The following is a 19421-nucleotide window of genomic DNA, read 5'->3' as shown; positions in this document are numbered from 1 at the left end:
TGGGCTGATATTATTATTTACATCTATTATATACAAGTTTACAATTCTTTGAATTTCGGATGTGACTCCTGTAAAATCAATGCAATTAAACATTGTAAGAATTATGATGCTGCATCGAATTTTACAGTGTCTCTCTATGTTCATTGGGCATCTACAGATGCCATATGGTCATTCCGATGCTCGGTGATGTTCCACACCAGGCCTCACCATGTAGTCCTGTTGTTTGCTTTTCTGGCAGCCTCAACTCTCTGAAGATCGGTCACTCCACACACGCCATCCATCCATCTCATTGATGGTCTACCCCTGCTTCTTTTTCCAGAAACTTTACCTTCTATTTTACAGTGGCCCTTCCCATAATACATAACATTATGCATGTCTCAAAGGATGTGTGCTTTACATTAAGGCAATTAATGTGAGGTCATTAGCTTCTATATCTATATACAAGTAGCCTAGTTGTGAAGATACTTCATATGAAAATATTGTTTGCTTACTTGTTTCGATAATGAAATACCTTGGGTAAGCATGTTTAAAATAATTAACATTGGATTAAAAGTCACGTAATATATATTTGATTAGTGTAGAATTTTCACCTAAGTATCATAAGCATCTTCAGTACAAGAACACAAAGGCAATTGAATATCAACAGACAATTCTAAAAAACATCACTTAAGTAGCTAAGGTAAGATAAATAAAAAGGTCAGTAAATTTCCTAACTTATTAAAAACAAAACAACAACAAAACAAATACACACACACACACACACATATATATATATAATTTGACAAAATAAGGTTAGGAAAGATTAGCTGATTTAAAAAGTACTATCTTGCACAAAGGAGATAGACATAAACCATTGGATCTGTTTAAGTTAGGAGAGTGGAGTAAAGTTTCACATGATTCTTTATAAAGCCATTAAATGAAGAACCCACTTTTATGAAGAACTCTTGTCTTGTTACAATGAACTCCATGCCTAGTGTTGATAGCATGCTCTGCAAACCCAGACTGTTCAGGCTCAATGTAATGAATATAAGACGTGTTCTTCCAGCCAAATAAAATAGATCTTCCTGTTTGTCCAAAATAAGATAACCCACAAGAGAAAGGAATCTGGTAGACAACTGGATAATTGAGATGTGGAAACTTCTCCTTAGTAGAAAGAGAAAGGTGAAGATTATTCTGATGGGGCAAAAAACAACAAAAATATTCAGCAGTTTTAAAACTTTTACTATGCTTTCATTAATGCCTTGCAAATAAGGGATAGGAATACAAGTTATTTCTTCTGTATTTCAAAGAGGAGAAAGACCTTAACTGTTAAAAGCTCTTTTGATGAAATAATTCTTACAACTATTAGATAAAAATATGGAATTAATAAGTTGTACTTCTTTCTATAACAGTCCATCTGAAGAACATAAGGAGTGGTTCTGGTGAACCAATGTTTTAATAGTTCCAGCCTTTTGACTAGGATGGTGATGAGATTCAGCATGGATGTAATGGCCTGTATGAATCTTCTTCCAAAAAACTGAAAAATGTACGCTACCATCTGGTCAAATTAAAAATCTAAAAAGGCTAACTGATTATTTATTTCATCTAGGGTGAATTGGATCCTAGGATGAAGTGCATTTAATTTCTCTATTGTCTCTATTACTTTGAGACTCATCAACTTACAGACCCCTGATCCTACCTGTTGTCAATTAAACAGACTTAATTATTTTATTGATAATGTTTCTACCTGGAATGAAGATCAAAAGAATCATCATCATCATCAAATTCCTGCCATGTACCCTCAAGGGTTTTACAGGATATGATAGTACTACATGAAAAAAAAATTACACCATTACTAACTTCCTATCTACAATTTTCCTCCAAATCAGTCTGTTACTTCTCAAGACTCCGACATTATCAGATTTTATATTTCTATCGTCTAAGGCACTTTGTACCGCATAAATCCACCTATATCTTGGTCTTCCTCTGGGTCGTTTTGCTGCCAACCTGACAGAGAACACTTGTTTTGCTAATCTGTCCTCGCCCATTCTGTTTAAGTGACCATACCACCTGAGATTAGCTCTGCTAATGCATTCCTGGATGCTAACAATGTCAAGTTCTTTAGTAATATCCTCGTTTTTAATATGATATTGCCACTGATGCCATCTGTTCACGCCTCTAATCTTTCTCAGGACTCTCATATCTGCAGTCTCTAGTCTTTGTTCAAGTGTTTTACTTCTGACCCACCTCTCAGATCCATAAGGTAAAACTGGTTTGAACACTGTCTTGTATACAGCTAATTTAGTGTTCTGACTAATTTCTCTCTTATTCCATACGAATTTATTCAACAGACTTCCCACCATACCAGCTTTGCTGATTCTGTTGTCTATTTCCATATTGAATTTACCATCTTCACTAAAAATCGTGTCTAAGTAGCTGAAATGTTTTACTTGTTCCACAGGTTCTCCATTCACAACACAGTTGACAATTTCAAAGATTCTGCCTATTTTCATTGTCTTTGTCTTTTTAATGCTGAGCTTCATACCATATCTATTACAACAGTTATTCAATTTACACAGAGAATCTTGCAGACTTGTAGTGGAATTATTTAGAAGTATAACATCATCTGCATAAAGCAAAGAGCTGACATTAACATCTCCAATTTTGATATCATGTTTAATACCACTTTCCTTCATAATGTGATCCATGTAGATAATGAATAACAGAGGGGATAATGTACATCCTTGTCTCATACCAGAATTAACATTAAACCATCTTCCATCTGCCTGTACTTCCTTCAATTCTAACTGCTGACTTACAACTCAAATAAAGACTAAGTATTGCTTGATATAATGCCGCCCGATTGACACCATATAACTGCAGCGTATTGAATAGCTTCTCTCTTGGCACCTTGTGATATGCCTTTTCCAGATCGACAAAACTTAAATACAGATCTTTATTATATTCCCATGCTTTCTCGACTATTTGTCGTAAAGTGAAGATCTGATCGTGGAGGAATTTTTTTGAGGCTTTAGAAAAAGCAACTGACACAATGAAAAAGGAAAAGTTAATCCTTGTTGGGGATCTAAATAGCAGAGTAGGAAATGATTGTGAGACATACAAAAATATTTTGGGAAAATTTGGAGAAAAGAGCAAAGCTAATAATAATGGCAAATATCTGTTGGATTTCTGCTCAGGACATGGACTGGTAATTACTAATACAATGTTCCAACATAAAAATGTGCACAAATTCACATGGAGAGAAGAGGCTAGGAATAAGAAAAGTCTCATTGACTATGTTATTGTTGATAATGATGTTTTCTACCTGGTGCAGGACACCAGAGTGTACAGAGGATTTGAAATTCGAAGTGATCACTATTTAGTCTTGAGCAGAATAAAATTGAATTTCATATTGAAAAGAATAACATGTAAGAAAGTTTTAAAGCGAATAAAAGTTGAGCGGCTCTCAGATGTGAACTGTAGACTAAAATACACAAAGATTAATGAAGAAAAAATGAAAGACTTTGAGAACAGGAATCAAACCTTGAAGATTCAGTGGCAAACTCTGAAGAAAACATTGATCGATTCTGCCAGAGAGGCATGTGGTGAGGTTGTCTGCAAGGATAAAAAAATCTGAACTCCCTGGTGGACACAGGAAGTTAAAGAGGCAGTGAAGGAAAAGAAGAAAGCATATCAAAAGTTCCTGTCAAATAAGTCAGCTTGTGCTCCTAGAGAATATAGAGACAAATGCAAGAATGCTAAACACTGTGTAAAACTAGCTAAACAAAAGTCATGGGAGGACTTTGGCAAGAATATAGAAAATAAATATCAAGAAGGTGGCAAAATATTCTGGAGGTTGTTGAAAAAGCTTAGGAATGGAGGAAAGAGTGCTGTAAAAGGAGTTAGAGATGATAAAGGTGACATGAAAACGGGAGAAAAACATATCCTTGAAGTATGGAGTAATTACTTTGAAAAACTGCTAAATGAAACAAGCAGTGATGACAACACAGTGGTAAAAAAACACTGACCAGGCATGCAGTCAGGAATACATATCCATACTTGAAGTAGAAAAAGCCATCAAAGGCTTGAAATGTGGAAAGGCAGCAGGAGTAGATGATATTCGACCAGAAATGCTAAAGTATGGTGGTATAAGAGTCTTACAGTGGCTGCACTGCATAGTTCAGAAAGCCTGGACAGAGGGACGAATTCCCGATGATTGGAGTAGAGCTCTCATAGTACCCATATATAAAAAGGGAAATAAAACTGAATGTGAGAATTACAGAGGTATTTCCCTACTGAGTGTTCCTGGCAAGATCTATGCAAGTATACTTGAGAAACGGTTGAGAAGAATTGTGGAAGAAAAGCTTGGTGAAGAACAAGCTGGATTCAGGCCAAATAGAGGCTGTCAGGATCAGATCTTCACTTTACGACAAATAGTTGAGAAATTATGGGAATATAACAAAGATCTGTATTTAAGTTTTGTCGATTTGGAAAAGGCATATGACAAGGTGCCAAGAGAGAAGCTATTCAATACGCTGCAGTTATATGGTGTCAATGGGACATTATATCAAGCAATACTTAGTCTTTATTTGAGTTGTAAGTCAGCAGTTAGAATTGAAGGAAGTACAGGAAGATGGTTTAATGTTAAATCTGGTGTGAGACAAGGATGTACATTATCCCCTCTGTTATTGATTATCTATATGGATCACATTATGAAGGAAAGTGGTATTAAACATGATATCAAAATTGGAGATGTTAATGTCAGCTCTTTGCTTTATGCGGATGAGGTTATACTTCTAAATAAATCCGCTACAAGTCTGAAAGATTCTCTGACTAAATTGAATAGCTGTTGTAATAGATATGGTATGAAGGTCAGCAATAAAAAGACAAAGAAAATGAAAATAGGCAGAATCATTGAAAATGTCAACTGTGTTGTGAATGGAGAACCTGTCTCACAAGTAAAACATTTCAGCTACTTAGGCACGATTTTTAGTGAAGATGGAAAATTAAATATAGAAATAGACAACAGAATCAGCAAAGCTGGTATGGTGGGAAGTCAATTGAATAAATTCATATGGAATAAGAGAAAAATTAGTCAGAACACTAAATTAGCTCTATACAAGACAGTGTTCAAACCAGTTATAACTTATGGATCTGAGAGCTGGGTCAGAAGTAAAACACTTGACCAAAGACTAGAGACTGCAGATATGAGAGTCCCGAGAAAGATTATAAGCATGAACAGATGGCATCAATGGCAATATCATATTAAAAACGAGGATATTAGGAAAGAACTTGACATTGTCAGCATCCAGGAATGCGTTAGCAGAGCTAATCTCGGGTGGTATGATCACTTAAACAGAATGGGCAAGGAAAGATTAGCAAAACAAGTGTTCTCTGACAGGTTGGCAGCAAAACGACCCAGAGGGAGACCAAGATATAGGTGGATTGATATGGTACAAAGTGCCTTAGACGATAGAAATATAAGATCTGATAATGTTGGAGTCTTGACAAGTAACAGACTGATTTGGAGGAAAATTGTAGATAGGAAGTTAGTAATGATGTAGTTTTTTTCATGTAGTACTATCATATCCTGTACACCCCTTGAGGGTACATGGCAGGAATTTGATGATGATGTATTTATTGCTCAGAAAGATCTCACCAGTTTTGTTTCAGTCACCCCTATTATGTCGATCTGGTACTTATCTAATTCCTCAGCTAGCTCCATTTCTTTGCCATTCAGGCTTCTTATGTTGATAGTACCTATCTTTAACTCTGGTGATGTTAAGTTGTGGTGTGTTTTCAGATTTGTTCCAGTAGCTGACTTTTCGCTGTTTGCCCTCGTTCCCCTGGTGAAAACAACAGGGGCCTTGTTTAACCGGGCAACGCCCCAGCCGGCATGAAATTTTGTCATGTTGTACCATCATTTTTTATTTTGGTTTAACCAATAAGAATACAATTTGGTCGGCTAAATCCCAAATTGCCAGCCCATCCTCGTTCGTTCAGTATCCAAGTAGCTACCCAACAGAGTGCACCACGAGAAGGTGAGGATTGGACATTAGGTCAGAAGCCCTGGTCAGTTCTCCACATTCCTTTAAAGGCCATGTGGAGGTCTCCTCTCAGTTATACAGCTTTGACCCTTAAGCACTCCCTAGATCAAAAGAAAAAACTTTAAATCTTCTTGGTCATCCACCTAGATTGTATGGCCTTCAAAAGTTCATAAAGCAGGTATTCCATTAAGACTAGTCAGACTATATAGGATATCCCACTTATATTTCTAAATTCTTACCTAATTTACTTACTTCTTCAACTAGAAGAACTGCTACTTGTATAAAAGATACTTTGAAATTTAAAAATAAAATTTTGGATCTTCATTTGGATGCTTCAGATATTATGATTAGTTTAGATGTTGCTTCCTTATTTAATAATGTTCCTTTATCTGACAGCATTGAATTACTAAAACGAGAATTTCCTTCTTAAACAGATCTGATGGTTTACATCTATCCCCCTTTGTGCAAGATAGTACTTTTTAAATCAGCTAATCTTTCCTAACTTTATTTTGTCTAAATATATATATATAGCTTTGTTTTTAAGTTAGGAAATTTACTGACCTTTTTAGTTATCTTACATTAAATACTTAGCTGGCGTTTTTTTTTAGAATTTGTTAATGTTCAATTGCCTTTATGCATTCTTGGACTGAAGATGCCTATGCAAAAATTCTATGCTAATAAAATATATTACATCATTTTTATTCGGTATTATAATTATTTTAAATTGTTTGCTTACACTTGGATAAAGGATTAAACAAGGATTTCTTGACATATTTAATTTAAGAAAGGTGATGACATTTTATGTCTTGATCAGACCACATCTGAATATTGTGCTCAGATTTGCAAAGGCAGATAACAAAAATGATATCAGGACTGTACAATGTTGAAAGTTTATTTTTCACTTGGTTAGAGTATAATAAATTTAGTTTAATCCTTTATCCAAGTGTGAGCAAACAAAGTTTGCGCCTGAAAGTATCTTCAGGACTGGAGTAAGGTGGTACAAAACCTGAGGTGGTACAACTAAGGTGGTACAACACCAGTGCAACTCGTTGCCCTGGTGTTGTACCACTTACCCCAGTCCTGAAGATACTTTCAGGTGCAAACTTTGTTTGCTCACACTTGGATAAAGGATAAAAGTAAATTTATTATACGACTGTACAATGTTAGCTATGAGGACAGACTGAGGGCAATGTGGACTGCAGAGTTTGGTAGACAGAAGAAAAGTGATATGACTGAGATATTTAAACGGCTGGGAAGTAGTTACAGGTTTTTTTTTTTTTTTGTTTCTTTTTTTGCATGAAGGGTGGCAACACCATGAACAGTGAATGAGTTAGAATTATTGGGTTTCTTGGCTGATGAGAAAGTGTTGTCAGATATATGGAATGCTTCCTATTCAGGATATATTTTGAAGATCTGTGTGACAGAATTAGCTGGAAGAGAGGGGATATAATAGAAACATATCAAATGCTAAAGGGTTTTATAAAACATGTGGAGAATTTTTTCAATACATAACTTGAAAGGAAAGAATAAAAGGATTGGGAATTATGTAAAAGCGTGGTTAAGCAGGGATGTCAAGACTCAATTGTTTGATTGGATGGTAGTAAATAAATGAAATGAGATGCTGGTAGCAAATGTAGTGCAAAGTCAGCAAATGCACTTACAGAAAAGTACAACAAGCACTGTGTGAATAATGATTAATGTGGAGTTCTTATGATAATCCATGGAAGAGCTCAATTGATAATGATAATAATTTATCTCTGATCTGACCAATTCTAACAAAGTCCATTTGTCTCAATTTAGTCATTCAGCAAACTTGTCTCTTTTTCACTACCCATTTCATTTACAATTTTTATTTTCTCTATTTTAGACCATGATAACATTCACTTAACATTATCAACACTGATGCTTTTTGGTTTGACTAGTAAGGGAATAAAAATAAATAAATACATAAATAATAAATAAAAAGTTAAAACTGTAATAGCTCCACTGCCACAAGATTACTGCCCACTGAAAGAAAGTCAAATACAAGATTTTACATTATTCTCTTATTGGAATCTCAAACTAAATGATAGAAATAATTCAAACAGATTTGATAATGCAAATATGTATTTATCATAAAAATTTATTCTTATTTTTATGGTACTGCAATTCACATTTTGAAAATTAAAGTGGGACTCAACAGAAACTGCATTCCATGTTTTGACCACTAGTTCAATCTACCACAGAAAAATTAAATAAATAATGTTTGACCCATTAAAATCTTAGTTTACATCTAAATAAAAATAACCAACAATACCAAACATTCTCTTCTCTAAGAGGCACTTTGAATTATAGTTAAAATTTTTTTTTTTTTTTTATCTTGCTGTGTTATTTTATAACACAATAAACATACTGAACATCATTGGTACATCATGAATATCACTGGCACATTGATACTAGATTAAAAGTTTCTAATACATGGCTATATCAACACTACTTTATATTAGTGAAATCAAGACGATAAAACAAAAAAAGATTAAAAAAAATGAAATGAATGAGAAAAAACTGCAAAATATATACCTTTTTTTTTTTTTTTGCTTGTAAGTCTGTTTATGAGAACTAGTAATAAAGAAAATAAAAATATAAACATAATTGGATGGAGCATGTTAAAAGAATACAAAAAGAATAAGTTATTTGAAAAAAGTCAACTAGGTTATTCTTTAAAGAAATTTATTATTAGATGATACCTTCATGGAGTCCAAAGATTCATTGAGGGAGGGCAACTACTCTACAACTCTCTGTCTCCATCAATTAATCCACCAACTACAACGAACTGTAACAACACAATCTACTGCCCACCACTACTAGTATTTTCACAGACAATCACAAACATCCATGCCCATGGCAGGATTCAAATCTGCAGGGCTGGAGAGTGGATATGCTAACCATCGCCAACCAGGCCGGCAAAAACCAAGGAGCCCTGACTCGTTGAGGGAGGGCACCCACTGCATAACTCTCTGCCTTTACCACTCACAATCTACCAACTACAGTGAACCACATCATCTACACCAGGGTTTCCCAAATTATGTTCCACAGAACACCAGTGTTCTGCAGAAAGTGAATAAGTGTTCCGTGATGTCAGTGACCAAGCCGTGTATTTTTAAACATGGAAGTAATTTGGGAAAGGGAATACCGCTGTTTACGACCGGTCATAAAAACTGCCTGCAAGCTGATTACAACAATGGGTAGCATATCCCCTGTTCTCAAAACTGAATGAAATAACATCTGTGTTGCAAATGTTAGTGACCAATCAGCAAGGAACTATAAAGAATTTTTCCACCTGAAATTGAAGATCAGGGTAGTCTGTATCCGGTTCTCAAATCTAGTAATACTGAATACTTTCTTTGCAAGTTCGTATTGTAGGATGAAAGTGCTTGTTTCGAAACCGTAGTGCCGTGATTTTTTAAAAGTAATAGGCCTACAGATTTAAATTTTAATATGAATAAGAGACAAGGGACTTTGTTTAATTTTGGTGTTAAGAAATCTCTTATTGAAGGTGTTTGTGATGCAACAGATTGTGATTCATCCACCTCCACCTACAAAGCGATCTCCAGGATGTACAAAAGGAGGGGAAAACTCCAAGCACACAGGACAAAAAGCCTGCACTCGTAAGTACTTATAAATTTTTGGTGATCACAATGGAATATGTCAATGAAAATCAGCACAAATAAATTTAATGATGTTAGCCTGAGGAAACTGCAATATGCTACAAGATTTCATTAGTCCAGTGAGTGATAACTGATTTTACATGGGAATTGTGATGAATGAAGTGGAGGTGAATAGCCTATTACAGAACCTTAATGTGAATACATCTGTGGGATTGGATGGTATACTGGCACGGGTCTTGCGTGAAGCAGCTAAGGAATTATCAGTGCCCTTGACTATGTTGTTTAATCTGAGTCTCGGGTCTGGTTTAGTCCCGAAGGCATGGAAAGAGGGGAAAATAGTTTCACTGCATAAAGGAGGATCCACGACTATGGTTGCAAATTACAGACCGATCAGCATATCAGGAGTTGTTGTCAAGGTCTTGGAGAAAGTAGTCAAGAGAAAAATACAGGAATGGATTGATGAAAATGAGATACTGTACAGGGGACAGCATGGCTTTGTATAGGGTAGATCATGCCTGAGTAACTTGCTCAAGTTTTATAACAAGGTGACGGCTGAACTGGATAAGAGAAATGGGTTTACAGTGATACTGCTAGACCTGGCAAAGGCGTTTGACAGAATACCACATGGAGTTCTAATCCCTAAACTACAACATATGGGAATGGATATAGGGTTGGTGAGATGGATAGGTGGGTGGTTGATGGAGAGATATCAAAGAGTGGTTTATTCAGGAGTGGAGTCCAAAAGACGGCCTGTGACTAGTGGGGTGCCGCAGGGTTCTGTTCTTGGACCACTGCTGTTTAATCTGTTCATTAACGATATAGGGAAGGATCTAAGTGGAACAGTTCATTTGTTCGCTGATGATGCAAAGTTGGGTAGGGCGATAGTGAATGCAGAAGATGTCAAAGTCTTGCAAGATGACTTAGATAGATTGGAGTTCTGGACTAAGGAGAATGGATGTCAATTTAATGTGACAAAATGTAAGGTTATGCATTTTGGGGTGAAAAGATTAGCAGCAGTATACCACATGGGTGGAACTGTACTCCAAGAGATTGATGAGGCCAGGGACTTGGGAGTGTTGGTGGATAGGGAGATGAAGTTTAGGGGGCACATTGCGAAAGTAGCTACATCAGCTCATCAACTCACTTGGTTGTTGAAAAATACCTTAACGAGCAGAGACAAGCAAGTTATTGTACCTCTGTACCGAGCCTTGATAAGACCTCATCTTGACTACTGTGCCCAGATTTGGTCACCTCGGTTCCTTCTTGATGGGGAGGAGGTGGAGAGGATCCAGAGGCGAGTGACTAAGATGATAGCAGGTCTATGGAATGAACCATATGAGAACAGGTTGAAGATTTGTGGGTTGCAGAAACTGGTTTAGGCGGAAAAGGGGAGATATGATTGAGACATTCAAATTGCTAAAAGGATTCTATAAGATTAATTCAGAGGATATTTTTGAGATCAGGACTGGTGGTGGGAGAACTAGGGGACACCTATGGAAGCTGGGCAAGAGTGTGGTTAGCAGTGGTGTTAGAGCTGGGTTCTTTACTTTTAGAGTGGTAAATGAGTGGAATAAGCTGCCAGTCTGTTGTGGGTGCTATGACAGTGAGCGAGTTCAAAGCAAGGTATGATAGATACTGTGAGAATGTCGTATAGTTGTGTGGACGTGATGTTTAGGGCCTCCCTCGATGAGTCTAAGGACTCCCTGGAGTAGCCCGAAAATAATAATAATAATAATAATAATAATTTAAATGTAATTTTATATTTGTCAACATGTCACACCGTATAAATAAGTGCACTAATACTCTTTATGATTATGCCTTAATTAAGTATTAATACATTACAAAATAACCAAGGTATTCCGTGAAAATTTCAAGATTTGTGAAGTGTTCCGTCATAGGAAAAATCTGGGAAACACTGATCTACACCACCACCACTAGTAGTTTCACAGACAATCACAAACATTCATGCCCACGGTCGGATTCGAACCCACAGCCTTTTGGCCGGAGAGCGGATATGCTCAACCTCTCGGCCAAACCGGCTGGCAACAGTTCATCTAGTTGCCGACTAGAATTGAACTTACGATGTTCTTTCTTTGGGCAATCTAGTGCTGTGAACTGCACACACCACCTCCACTGAGCTACACATGCCTTTGTAGCTCAGTTCTCAGCTTACTAATAGCTTCTGAGGCTGGAACAAGCCAAAATCTTTGAAACAAATCATGATGATGAACGCGACAATTTCAGAAATATTTGATAGCTTGTTAATAATTTTAAATGAAATATTGTGACTGATTAGAAAGTGAATAGCACATTCTAATTAACTAAGTAAGAGTTGGGGAAACGAAAACTTCTTACTTACAACCCCAACTCAGAGTGTCACTATCTATTAATTAAAAGTTTTTCATAAAACTATTCAGAGCATTTTAAAAATTATTCCATTCACTCAAAGTGAATAATCTTGTAAATACGCTGCTGTCACTTCGGTGTTTTAATCAACAAAAAAAAAGCAAACTATTATTATCCCAGGCAACTCCAAGGAGTCGACAGACTCTCATCGAGGGAGACCCTAACATCATGTCAAGAACAACTATTCGACATTCACACAGTATCTATCATACCTCGCCTTGAACTCATTCATGGTTGTAGCACTCACAACAGACTCTGGCAGCTTATTCCACTCATTCACCACTCTCCAAGTAAAAAACCTAGCTCTAACACCCCCTACTAACCACATTCTTGCCCAGCTTCCATATATGGCCGCTAGTCCTCCCACCACCAGTCCTATTCTTAAAAATATCATCTGGATTAATCTTATAGAAACCCTTCAGTAATTTGAATGCCTCAATCATATCACCCCTTTTCTGCCTATCAATCAATTTTTGCAACCCACAAATCTTCAACCTGTTCTCATAAGGTTCATTCCACAGACCTGCTATCATCTTGGTAACTCGTCTCTGGATCCTCTCCATCAAGAAGAAATCCTTGTGCCCATATCTGGGCACAGTAGTCTAGATGGGGTCTTATCAAGGCTCGATACAGAGGAACAATAACTTGTTTGTCTCTGCTTGTTAAAGCATTTTTCAGAAGCCAAGTGATTTGATGAGCTGATTTAGCCACTTTTGCAATGTGCCCCCTAAACTTCAATTCCCTATCCACCAACACTCCCAAATCCCTGGCCTCATCAATCTCCTGGAGTACGGTTCCACCAATGTGATATACCGCTGCTATTCTTTTCACCCCAAAATGCATAACCTTACACTTCGCCACATTAAATTGACATCCATTTTCCCTAGCCCAGTCCTCCAAACTATCCAAATCATCCTGTAAAATTTTGACATCCTGTGCACTCACAATTGCTCTACCCAACTTTGCATCATCAGCAAACAAGTGACCACTTCCTCTCAAATCCTTTCCAATATCATTGATGAACAAATTGAAAAGTAGTGGTACAAGAACAGAGCCCTGCAGCACACCACTAGTCACAAGCCATCTTTTGGACTCAATTCCTGAATAAACCACTCTCTGGTATCTCTCTATCAACCACCCTCCTATCCATCTTGCCAACCCTATATCCATCCCCATCTGCTCCAGTTTACTGATTAGAGTTCCATGTGTTATCCTGTCAAAGGCTTTGGCAAAGGTCAAGTAGAATCACTGTAAACCCATTACCCTTATCCAGTTCAGCCGTCATTGTGTTATAAAACGTGAGCAAGTTACTGAGGCATGATCTACCCTTCACAAAGCCATGTTGTCTCCCATACAATATCCCATTTTCATCTATCCAATCCTGTATTCTTTTCTTGACTAATTTCTCCAAGACCTTGACAATGATTCCTGATATGCTAATCGGTCGGTAATTTACAACAGCAGTCTTCGAACCTCCTTTATGCAGTGGAACTATTTTCCACTCTTTCCACCCCCCCTCGGGACTAATCCAGACCCGAGACTCAAATTAAACAAAATGGTAAAGGGTGCTGACAATTCTTTAGCTGCTTCACATATGACACAAGCTGGTATACCATCCAATCCCACAGATGTATTGACATTGAGGTCATGCAATAGACTACTCACCTCCACTTCATTCACCACAATTCCTGTATAATCTATTGGTTCATTCATTTCTGCAATGTCACCGCCTGGATGATATATTCTTGCAAAGTGCTCACTCAGTAACTCAACTATATCAACTGATTCGGTTAACTCCCTACCATCGGCATTCTTTAAAATCATTCTACCATATACTTTTTTCTTTTACTTGCAATATATCGTAAAAACTGTTTAGGATTCTCTTTAGCCTGCATGGCCAATGTTCTTTAGTAATCCTTTTTTGGTTTTCTTACTACACTCGTTACCCTTCTGGCCTGCGCTTTATACCGTTCATGTGCCTGCCAATCACCTTTCTCCTTAAATTCTCTCCATAGTTGTTTCCTTTTTTTGCAGCTCAAGCTTAATGGTGTTATTCATCCATTTAACCCCTACTTGATTTATTATTCAGACTCTAGGTATACAGTCAGCCATTGCTTCATGCAAACACTTCTTAACTGCCTCCCATGCACTATCAACTTCTAGCCCTTGCAGTTGTACATGCCATGGCACTGAACCAATCAAGCTCCTAAGCTTGTCATACTTACTAGCCCAATAATTCCACATGTACTCTGTCTTAATTGTAAATTCCACACCTTTAGCCACCTCCCAAGTCAAGACCCTATGATCACTCTCACCAATCGGTGGCAATGTGGTCATATTTGTTAACTATGCAATAAACAAAAACAGAAGTTGATATTAGAGGACCAACTAAATACTCAGATCAATTCATGCCACTTTTGTTACAGATGTAAGTCTGAATAGTACATTATATGTGTTCTGTGCTTTCAGTCAGTGAAAAAGGAAAGGCATAACATTCTTAGCATGGCTAGTCAAACTTGCTATTCAGTCTACAAAGAGCAGACTTGTTTTACAGACAATGTCACTGACCACCTAGCCTGCTTATGGTCACAAATTAAAAATGGCAAACCAAAGTTCCAGGTTTATGATCTTCTTGCTAATATGCAAAACCAGCAACAACAAATATTATATGGATATGCATTTTCTGAAAACTAATCAATGATAAAATGAATTCAAGCTGGGATTTTAATTTCACTTAAGCTTCTTAATAATTGCAATTATGACATTTATCCAATGAAAATATTATGGACTAAATAAGTAATTTATCAAAAATATAATCTCTTGTTTTATTATTATTATAATAACGGTGTCTCCATGGAGTCAGAAGACTCATCGCAGGAGACCCTACATTGACACATTAACCATTATTCACACAATACCTATCACACTTCTCCTTAAATTCATTAATAGATGAAGCATTCACAACCATCTCTGGTAACGCATTCCACACATTCACTACCCTCCAAGCAAAAAAATCTAGTCCTAGTCTGTAAGAGTGTGGTTAACACCCGTGTTAACCAGTCTTACACAATCTCTAAGGATGACCCCTTATTCCTCCCTTCCTGCACTGTTAAGAAAAAAAAAAAAAAAAAAAAAAAAAAAAAAAAAAAAAAAATCAGTATCAGTCCTATAAAATCCTTTAATAATTTATATGCCTCTATCATATTTCCTCTCCTACAACTATCAGCTAGTTTTTGAAGACCACAGGCCTTCAATCTTTCCTCATAGGAAGCATTCCATAGACTGCAACAATCTTTGTAACTCGTATCTGAATCCTCTCCAACATTTCTTCATCACCAAGAAATCCAGATGACCAGACCAGACCTCCAAGCAAAAAAATCTAGTCCTAGTCTGTAAGAGTGTGGTTAACACCCGTGTTAACCAGTCTTACACAATCTCTAAGGATGACCCCTTATTCCTCCCTTCCTGCACTGTTAAGAAAAAAAAAAAAAAAAATCAGTATCAGTCCTATAAAATCCTTTAATAATTTATATGCCTCTATCATATTTCCTCTCCTACAACTATCAGCTAGTTTTTGAAGACCACAGGCCTTCAATCTTTCCTCATAGGAAGCATTCCATAGACTGCAACAATCTTTGTAACTCGTATCTGAATCCTCTCCAACATTTCTTCATCACCAAGAAATCCAGATGACCAGATCTGCGTGCAATAGTCCAAATGTGGTCATATTAATGCCTTATAAAGTAGAACAATCACATCCCTATCCCCAGTTGTCAGTGTTCTCCAACAACCACATAATTTGATGCGATGTTTTGGCCACCTTTGCAATATGCCCTCTAAACTTAAGTTCTCTATCCACAATAACCCCCTAAGTCCTTTGCCTCATCTACTTCTTGCAGTTCAGTTCCATTAATATAGTACACAGAATGTGATCTCATCCTGAGTCCATACTGACAGCCTATTTAAGTCATCCTGCAAATTATCTACATCATCTGAATTAACTATTGCTCTTCCCAATTTTGCATCATCAGCAAACAATCGAATATTTCCTTTCAAATTATATTCATTATCATTAATGTACAAATTAAGCAACAGGGGACCAAGTAGCAAGCTCTGAGGTACACCATTAGTCACATGCCTTCTCCTGGACTCAGCTCTTCCATAAACCACTCTGATATGTCCATCAGCCACCCTCTAATCCAAATCACTAGCTTCAGATCCATTCCATACCCATTTGCTGCAATTTATGCAACAGTTCCATGTGGAATCATGTCAAATGCCTTTGAGAAGCCCAGCAGTATCACCAAGCAAGGTTTTCCTTTATCCAACTCAGTGGCAGATTAACCAATAGGTGTGCGTTTAGGGCTTGTCTTCTCGAGGGGCCTCAAAAATTACATAGCAAAAAGATAATATGCCTCTAAAAATTTAGTGAACGTTTTTTTTTTTTTTTATTTGTGCCTAGGGCCTCAAAGGAACATAATCTGCTACTGATCCAACGCTGTTATTTTATTATAGAAAGTAAGTTACTAAGGCAAGACCTAACCTTCACAAAAACGTTTTACTGCTTATAATATCATATTTCTGTCCACCCAGTCCTGAATTTTAATTTTTATCAATTTCTCCAAAACCTTAACAATCACTCCTGATATACTGATTGACCCATAATTTGCTACTTCTGTCTTGGAGTAGTGCAGTGGAATTATTTTTCCCTCTTTCCACTCTATTGAACTTTACCAGAATTGCGGCTTCAACAAAGTTAAGCCTTTAATCAACCATTAAAGAAAATGGACTATGAACTGCGTTAAATTCCTTGTTTTGTTTTAAAAAAAAAAAAAGAAAAGAAACCTTCAGTAGTCATGTCATTCTATCAGAAATACGTCGTTTTCGGAGTTACCCCTTGCCAAAACTGTTAGCACTATATTTGAACAGTATGCACGCGATCTTTTAGCCAAAACCATAACACTTTATTTGCTTTCTGTCACCTTCATCCCTGCAGTATATTACGTAATTCACAGTAGATATTTGCTTTCTCCCTTAAAAAAAATTTACTTTTTTTTTTCATTCTACTGTTATTATTCATACAGTTTCGTAGGTTCATTCGATAAATTATTTCTGTACGTAATTATTGGTATCAGTTAATTTGCCACAGTGGTTCATATTCATGTTGAAAGTCTAAGAGATGCTGATTATCTATCAAACGTCAGCTTTCAACTATGCATTCAGAATTTTCAAATTGCGTCATATTAAAAATAAAATATTTTTAGAACAGGCATCATTCATTCTATGAGTATTGATAAAATACGAGGAGCGTTATTAAATTCGGAAACCTGCGAACATAACTAGAATAGGCATAATTTTTATCAATTAAAACGCCACAGGCGAAACGAGCACGTGGAGTACAAGATTTTTGAATGCCAAATAACGAAACCAACAAAATTAATATTATTTATCTTGGCCAAAGGTTGAAAGGTCTTCAATATACCTAACATATCAAAATTAGCATATCATGCAATTTCTTACCTCTCAGTTAACAGAACAACTAAATAAAATTAGTGCTCATCAGTACATTTTGAATTATTATTCCATTTCGAAAATCGAACTCTCTCCCCTTTAAACGGTCATTTCGTTAACATGGGAGTTTACGGGAGACCGCAGTGGACTCATCATTGCGTGCACGAGCACCTCGTCTCCGTTCGCAACCAGATGACTCCAATTTTCGAAATGGAATACAGTCATTCATAATTGCTGATGAGCTATAATTTTCTTTGGTTGCGCTGTTTTAGTTTAGAGATTGCCTGATATACAAATTTTGAAATTTTAGATGTATTAGATTACGTTCAACTGACACCAGCAATAGTTTTAATAAAACAAAAAGGCATTTATAAAAAATAAAATAACCACTAGACATTGAACATGAAATACTGTATACCACAAGAAATATCCAGAGCAAATTAAAATCGATTTGAGCATGCGCACGACTTTTCGCGGGGTACTAATTTCATAACAGGTTGCGTTTGCCGCACTAAATAAAATAAATCACATCAGTGAAGAATTTTTTACAATCCGGGCCAGTGGCGTACCAAGGATTTAATCTTGGAAGGGGTCGAACACTTAAAATTTAATCTTGGGAATGGAGGGCGAGTTGAGTAGACGATTTGAGAATACACACTACGCATCGCATACAAACTATGACTGACATTTGCAGCGATCGCCAATACATGACACCTGTGATCTCCTTTGAGCACTACCTCGTTCGCCTTGCGTACACAGCGGCCAGAATTCCCGAGAGCTATAGGGTATTCCCCACCTTATGTGACCGCTAATTCATAAGTAGCATAGAAATAGAAGACACGACACAACATAAATTTAAAAAAATAAAATAAATTTTAATTAGGAAAAGATTTCTGGAACTTTTTCTAGTGTTTTTTTCTTTTTCTTTTGGGGAACCAGAAACCCTTTCAACCCCCCCCCCCCTCCCTAGATGAGCTAATGATCTGGGACATTTTAAAGTCTTGTAGACTTTAAAACAGCTATTGAAAAATCCTGAACGATCCGAACAAATAGCAGATTCTTCACAAGCCTACACATAGCCCATACAAAAATTAATAAATGGATAGTTAGCAAAGATAACTAGCCGGTGTAACTTAGTGAAAAAGTGTGACTTTTTGCTTGGACTCTGACCAGAGCAGACGTATTTTCTTGTGCTCCGCGATTATAGCTCATTGCCTTGTAAAAGGATTAGTCCGGTGTTAGCCATTGTCTAGTGTCCCGACCCGCCCGCGTAAAAGGAGTGGCTCTCCGCGGTAATGCCTTCAAATTCCGGGAAGGCTGTGACCCGTCAACCCTCAGTATCCAGCATGGCCAACGTGAACGGTAATTCTAACCAAGAAAACCTAGGAAAATGCTCGTCAAAAACCGCTACAAACCGGTCAACGGAATTCGATGTACTGTCATCTATCAACCTGCCTGAAGAACTAGATTGGAGTAAAGCCTGCATACTTCACTGTGATCCAATCGGGGCACCTTACACCGAAGAGGATATTATAGACAGTATCAAATCCAAGGTAAGAGGGTCAGATGTATGGCACCTCGGTGCCCTTAAATTTAGTTATATATTTTTGATCTCATTTAAGACCCTTGCCATAAAAGAAGCATTTGTTAACCTCAAAGAGTTATCGGTACGAAATCTGAAATGTCAAATTTTATCTGTATGTAAATCGCGTAAACTTAGTATAATCATTCACTGGCTACCCCCCCAAATTCCCAACAGACTTGTGTCTATGCAATTTGAAAATTTTGGGAAGATAGAGTGCATAGAACAAGTCACTGGCAATAGCAAAGA

General features: G+C 36.9%; 1 protein-coding gene across 6 annotated transcripts in view; it reads right to left on the bottom strand.

The window, feature by feature from the left end:
- The window catches only part of LOC150106647 (glutathione S-transferase C-terminal domain-containing protein), a 300229-nt gene extending 281913 nt beyond the window's left edge, over window positions 1-18316 (bottom strand). For 3 of the 6 annotated variants that reach the window (XR_016548323.1, XR_016548324.1, XM_090392600.1), the window contains exons 1-2: window positions 18009-18316; window positions 8586-8624 (exon numbers count right to left, since the gene is read on the bottom strand). The gene's annotated coding sequence lies outside the window, so the exon portion shown is untranslated. Of the gene's footprint in view, window positions 1-8585; window positions 8625-17599; window positions 17738-18008 lie in introns of those variants that run through there. The other 3 variants (XM_090392601.1, XM_090392602.1, XM_090392599.1) reach the window with 3 other exon arrangements.
- Window positions 18317-19421: the final 1105 nt, after the last annotated feature.

Source organism: Typopeltis vanoorti, chromosome 5 (assembly GCF_054136105.1).
Source record: "Typopeltis vanoorti isolate ZY-2024b chromosome 5, IOZ_Tvanoo_1.0, whole genome shotgun sequence".
NCBI lineage: Eukaryota > Metazoa > Arthropoda > Arachnida > Uropygi > Thelyphonidae > Typopeltis > Typopeltis vanoorti.
The sequence above is the reverse complement of the archived record's forward strand: the minus strand, read 5'-3'. Positions and strand labels throughout refer to the sequence as shown.